Source organism: Podarcis filfolensis, assembly GCF_964270895.1.
Source record: "Podarcis filfolensis genome assembly, chromosome: 3".
Taxonomy (NCBI): Eukaryota; Metazoa; Chordata; class Lepidosauria; order Squamata; family Lacertidae; genus Podarcis; species Podarcis filfolensis.
This window is the reverse complement of record NC_139606.1, coordinates 84,445,052-84,451,096: the sequence shown is the minus strand read 5'-3', so window position 1 is coordinate 84,451,096 and position 6,045 is coordinate 84,445,052.

Genomic DNA, 6,045 nt, shown 5'->3' with positions numbered 1-6,045 from the left:
GCTTACTTTAAGATAGTCCAGTTACAGGGTTTTTTTTTTAAATAAAAAAATACTTTTATTTTCATTGGAATCCCGGAATATTAGAGGTGGAAGTTACCTTGGAGGTAGATCTATGCAGGTAGATCTCTATGCAGGATCTTTGATGCTGGATGCAAATATAAAGGTAAAGGGACCCCTGACCATTAGATCCAGTTGTGACCAACTCTGGGGTTGCGGCACTCATCTCGCTTTATTGGCCGAGGGAGCCGGAGTACAGCTTCCAGGTCATGTGGCCAGCATGACTAAGCCGCTTCTGGTGAACCAGGGCAGCACACGGAAACGCCATTTACCTTCCCACCGGAGTGATACCTATTTATCTACTTGCACTTTGACGTGCTTTTGAACTGCTAGGTTGGCAGGAGCAGGGACTGAGCAACGGGAGCTCACCCCGTCGCGGGGATTCGAACCGCCGACCTTCTGATCGGCAAGTCCTAGGCTCAGTGGTTTAACCCACAGCGCCACCCGCGTTCCGGATGCAAATATAGGATGCTTTAAAAAAATGGCAGCCCAGTCTCCAGCAAAGGAGAGCCCAATGCCTCTCAAGGCAGTCTTTTTGCAGGTCACATAGCTCTCACCCCAATATTTAACTGGAAATTGCTTCCCTGCAATTCCCACCCATCGATCCTACTCCTGCCTTCTGTGACAGATATTGGAGGACTGCTATTATTCCTCCCATTAAACTCTTAATCTCTTCTCTATACCAAATACTGTATACCCAGCAATTTTATTGCCTCAAAAGCTTTTAAATGATTCCATCTTGGCTTTTTGGCTAAAATAAAAGGTAATGTGTGTAACTGGTTAATCTAACAGATTGATCCACTGAAAGTGTTGCAGTTCTGCCAGATTTATAACCTTGTTAACCCTAATTCAAAAAGCTAACTCTGTTGTAGCACAAACAGTAGTTGCTCTGGGACCGTTTATTGTGGGATCAGTTTCTACAGACTACCGAAGAGGTGGAGAATCTGTAGCCTTTCAAACTGTTGTTGGACTCCAACTCCCAGTAGCACCAGCCACCATGACTAATGGCCAGGAGTGATGGGAGTTGTAGTTCAACAACATCTGGTTCCACATCCCTGGAAAATGGGTTTCAGCTGGGCAATTTGACAAAGTGAATTCCATTCAGTCTATGAAATCTTTGTGGTTTTAAGGTGCCACAAGAGTCTGGGGGGCCTATTGGTTTTGAGTCCCCGACCAGAATGCACAGGTTTTTAGAAACAGTATTTACTTTATTGTAACCTGCCCTAAACAACACAAAATTAGTATTTCATTAAATTGGTATTGGCTTTCCAGCATGCTGTGACCAACAGGCTTCAGGATAAAAGACCCTACTTTCAGAGAGTTGCAGAAGAGCTTTTATTTCAGTGCTCAGACTCATGTAGAAGAGCTTCTCTCACTAATAATAAAATAATAATAATGTATATTTGTGGAATGGAATGCTGTTAAACTAGGACAAAGAGCTGAAGCCAGCCAGTTCAAAGTCAGATGCATGTAAATATTACTTTTACAAACACAGAAAATGCCCAAACCCAATTTAAACATCAAGTGTAGAAACAGGGCCGAAACTAGGCTTTATTTCACCCGGTTAAAGACCTAATTTGGCACACCCAGGGTGCACAATTGCGTCCAGACATACAAAGGCTGGGAGCCTCAATGGCGCCTATCTGGAGGCTTAACCCAGGGCAAAAAAATCTGGCTATCCCCCTCACCCCCCAGTAGCTAAGGCCCTGTGTATAAATGCTTCTCCTATTACAGTACTTTCTATTTGGATCAGGGAAAAGAAATCCCAACTCAGGATCCACCAGGTTCAACTGGCCTTTCAAATGCTTTTCAGGGCTTGATGAACTGAATGCTGGAGGGCACAAACTGAAACATTACCAGGATTACTGCTTTAAATGACCCAAGTGTCATTAGATTAGCTGGAGGAATAGAAATCTGCTGGAAAACTTTTAAAAACTAGTCATGTGAAATGACCATACGCACTTAGGTATACATAACTATCCATGTGTCTACATTTTCTCTCCGCATGTGGGGCCTTTGTGGGGCCTTGGCCCTGAAAAGCAGCTAATTAATAGCTGAAATGCACGAATGAAAACAGAGATGTGCTCGTTTGTGAGTTGCGCTCCTCTCCCCACACGCTGGAGGAGGAATGTCCTTGACCTGTTACAGCTTCGTCTCTCGGGCAGGAGCTGACATTGTGGGACCCACAAGATCTTTCCCTCTTAAGTGAAAGAGAAAGCTGTGGGAGGAAACGCAGCGGCTCTGGGGCCGATTCAGTTCTCCCGCCTCCCCCAGATCTTTTAATAGCCCGATTACTACACATTTCCTGTAATCGAAGGAGAGCCCTTGCGTTCGAAAGCCCAAGGCAGGGCAATGGGGCCCTACACGCTTTTCGTTCAAAGCCCTGACTCCGCTTCCCGCCCCCCCCCCCGCCTTGTGTCTGTGGACAAAGCACTCTGTACATGCCCAGAGGCGCTCTCGTCATTGCTGTGTGCGTTCCCGTTCTCAACTCGGGCACCTGAATGCTTCCTAAGGGCTGGTTTGCTTATAAACGCCCGCGGAGAGCAAGGACCAAATGGGCACTATAGACAATCGCTGCTCCCGAACGGAATCACGGCTCCCAGACGCAGATTTGCTTTGCGAGAACCCTCCCGGTGTACGCATGCGCAGTCGCACTCCCTCGAGGTGCGAGGCGGAGCCGCGGCCGCCGGCTTTGATTGGCGTGCGACGGCGAGGTTGTGCGGGGACTATTTTTCTTGAGGTACTCTTCATGGGTGGCGTAGGGAGACGGTTGGCTGTGCTGCGACCTCCTTCCAGTAGTTTCTTCGCGAGGCTCCTCGCTCCCTCCCTCCCTCCCTGTTCGGCTTGTGGCTTTCTTTTACCTCGCGCCCGCTTTCCCGCCTTGCGGGAATGCTTCTGACGCAGCGGCGGGCTCATTGCGTGGCCACCAGGGGGAGCCTTAACTCAGGCCTCTGCCACACAAGCCGTGCATTTAAACCACCCAGACCCCCAAGAATGCTGGGAACTGTAGCTTAGCTCTACACAGAACTACAATTCCCAGCACCCTTAAACTACATTTCCCGGGATTCTTTTATGGTTGTGGTGTGCTTTAAATGCGTCGTGTGCTCCCCCATAAGATCCAGCAATCAGAGTGCCATGCAAATACCAATAAATAGTTCTGAAATCTAGGATTTTGTGTGTGTGTGAGGACCAGAATTGAACCCAGCTAGCATTCTCTCCTCCCCACCCCCAATAATTTTTCTTGATTTCAACAGTGCCGTTTGGTGTGGGGGAGGGACACATTTTGGCCATTACTAAAAATCATCCAGAATCTTACCAATAAATCCTGATCTGCTTTCTGCCTAGCCTACCTCTGTATAGGCCAGATAGTACAGTGGTACCTCAGGTTAAGAATTTAATTCGTTCCGGAGGGCCATTCTTAACCTGAAACTGTTCTTAACCTGAAGCACCACTTTGGCTAATGGGGCCTCCTGCTGCCGCCAGAGCACGATTTCTATTCTCATCCTGAAGCAAAGTTCTTAAGCCGAGGTAATATTTCTGGGTTAGCGGAGTCTGTAACCTGAAGTGTATGTAACCTGAAGCGTACGTAACCTGAGGTACCACTGTAATTGTATTTATTTTTGTTTGTGTAACTCAGGGGTAGTCATCCTTTTTATACCTACTGCCCACTAATGCATCTTTCTTGATAGTAAAATTTCCTTACCGCCCACCAGCGCTTGATGGAAGGAGGATTCAGCAAGTGCCGTAAAACCCCCTACCGCCCACCTAGAATCCTGAAACGCCTACTAGTGGGCGGTAGGGACCAGGTTGACAACCCTGGTGTAACTGGTGCTGCAAAAGCAAGAGGGGCTGCCTTGGCCAGGTGCCCAGCAAGCCATGAGAGGGTTCAAAAGTGGCCCCAAAGTTCACTGTGGGTGACCTCTCAGCCTAGCCTGCTTCACAGGCCTGCTTGTGAGAATGATAAAATGGGGTAACTTCATCCTTGTGCTATCATGTGCCCACCACTCTGGAATCCCTGGAGGAAGAGGCGGGGGATATAAATGTGAGAGACAAAATACGGTAGATACAAGGGGAAACTGTCACTCTGCTGCTGCCCCCTAAGCTTTATATATCTTAGTAGGAATTTGAACCGGCATCTCCTGCCCACTAACAATGGCCCTATCTGCACTTTACATTTAAAGTAGCATCATACCACTTTAAATTCATGGCTTCCCCCCAAAGAATCCTGGGAAATGTAGCACGTTAAGGATGCTGAGAGTTCTTAGGAGGCGCCTAGTCCCATCAGAAAGCTACAACTCCCAGAGTTCCCTGGGAAGAGAGATTGAATGTTAAACTGCTCTGCTCCAAAAGGATCTCTTCAAACCGAGTGAATCACTATTAATGTGAAAAATGCAGTTCTGTGTAAGAAAGTAAAGCTGGGGCAAAAAATCCTCACTTTACCTAGATGCTTATTATGGGATTGGAACAGACAGTCACTGTCCAGGAAAAAGATCTGTGGTGCATAGTAGATAGCTCCATGAAAATGTTGAACGGGTGAATCTCATGCTAGGATCTCTAAGAAGGGGAACAACAACAAAACTGTCCATATCATAATGCCAATATACAAACATCTATTCAGTGGTACCTCGGGTTACATACGCTTCAGGTTACAGACTCCGCTAACCCAGAAATAGTGCTTCAGGTTAAGAACTTTGCTTCAGGATGAGAACAGAAATTGTGCTCCGGCGGTGTGACAGCAGCAGGAGGCCCCATTAGCTAAAGTGGTGCTTCAGGTTAAGAACAGTTTCAGGTTAAGTACGGACCTCTGGAATGAATTAAGTACTTAACCCGAGGTACCAAACTTTGAATACTGTGTACAGTTTTGGTCACTACATTTCAACAAGGGTATCGTAGAGCTGTCTTAAAATGGGACTCAAATGTTTGCTCGGATATAAAATTTCAGGGAAATATATTTTGAGAATGAGTTTTTTTAAAAAACCAACTTTTGCCTTGCAGTATACAAATATGGCCAACAGGTGGTGTTCTAGTTCTACCATTGCCTTCAGAAGCCAAAGCCAATAACAAGCAATGTCTGGAAAGCTTTACCTCTTGTAGTTGACATTTGTCTACTTATACTTAACACTTCTCCCCCTCCTCCCTTTAATATTGTACCACCTCCAGCCCCCGCCCACCAGCTGAAGTTTCCAGATACAAAATTGCAGTAACTAGTGGAAAAATTGTGAAAGCATTATTTTCTGGAGTGGAGCTGAGCAGGCAAGACATTCTGCCTCGAACTTCTCTCCACCCATTGTTCTTTGTGGTGGGAAACGGGTGGAGGGAGTTTCAAAATGCAAACTGCCTGCAGAGCATTTAACATAACTCAGTCCTTGTAGTTCGTTCAGTGCTAACACGCCATCAACCTTTTAACAGGTCTGTTCATTTCTTCTAGTAGTGTTTGGCTGTGCTCTCACCCAAGTGCTGGATGCAATCTCATCCAAGTGCTCTTCCCCTAATTTCCCTCTTCATATTTAACCATTCTAATAATTAACAATTCTGCAGTCCTATACACACGCTGTGGGTTAAACCACAGAGCCTAGGACTTGCCAATCAGAAGGCCGGCGGTTTGAATCCCCGTGATGGGGTGAGCTCCCGTTGTTCGGTCCCTGCTCCTGCCAACCTAGCAGTTCGAAAGCACGTCAAAGTGCAAGTAGATAAATAGGTACCACTCCGGCGGGAAGGTAAACAGCGTTCCCGTGCGCTGCTCTGGTTCACTAGAAGCGGCTTAGTCATGCTGGCCACATGACCCGGAAGCTGTACGCCGGCTCCCTCGGCCAGTAAAGCGAGATAAGCGCTGCAACCCCAGAGTCGGCCACAACTGGACCTAATGGTCTGGGGTCCCTTTATCTTTACTTTATACACACTTACAACAGAACTTCTCTGCAGGCATATATGGAATGTGCTGTTCATTGCGAACCTTTACCTACACTTTACTCCACACCTTTCACAAGA